This window comes from Cariama cristata, unplaced genomic scaffold, assembly GCF_000690535.1.
Source record: "Cariama cristata isolate BGI_N322 unplaced genomic scaffold, ASM69053v1 scaffold41700, whole genome shotgun sequence".
Lineage (NCBI taxonomy): Eukaryota > Metazoa > Chordata > Aves > Cariamiformes > Cariamidae > Cariama > Cariama cristata.
Genome location: NW_009593727.1, coordinates 11,013 through 11,904, shown reverse-complemented (window position 1 = coordinate 11,904; position 892 = coordinate 11,013).

The following is an 892-nucleotide window of genomic DNA, read 5'->3' as shown; positions in this document are numbered from 1 at the left end:
CATTTTCGCGAGTTACGGCCCCCCCGCGGGGATGGCGAAAGGGGAGCGTCCTGGCGAGGGGGGACTCTGCGTGGCAGCTGCTGAACAGCGAGAGCTGAGCTGCGGGCCTGCCTCGGGCCTTGCCCCTTACCTCACGCGTGTATTTCAGAGTGAGCGCCAAGCTGAGACATTCCAGACACTTTAAGTAGTCGGCACTTGACAAAGCTGCCCGAGCAGTCTATTTATGTAATTTCGTTAATGCAAGTTACACAGCTGCTTCTTAAGACGTGTAAGGTATGAACTACTTACTGACCAGATGAGGGAAGAACAAAAAGCTTACCTGTATACTCTAAAACTGTGTGCCAGACAATTTCCTTTGCTCTCTTCCAGACTGTTGCCATCAGCCTCCCACGGCTGAAGTTACGCAGCATCTGAACACCGCCTTCCTCCCAGTGCTGTGCAGGCCCACGAAGTTAGCTCAGGCAGTCTTAACTACAGTCTGCTAATAATTACCATGACCACTGTGCAGTTTGCCAGAATTTGACTAAAGCTTTAAGACAGCTACTGTTCATGCCTGAACAGGATCAAGCACGTTAAAGAGAAAACAACAAAAGCCTCCCACCTTCCCCATAATCACCAATGGTTCCAAACCTTAGCACACTTCAGCCTGTCATCATCACACTTCTTTCTTGCCACACTAATTCATGGTCCTATTTCAGAGTTTCCAAATTCTCACCGGTGGTATTATTACTGCACCAAACACCTTCAGTTCTATTACACAATTCCTTTAAACATTTCCTGCCTTCTTCCTGGTCCATCCAGGCACTTTGCTACACAGCGCTGCAGAAGTGCTCCTGGGCGCGTGTGATGTTCACAGCATTGCCCACACAGCACTCCCCGGGCTCAGGCCCCA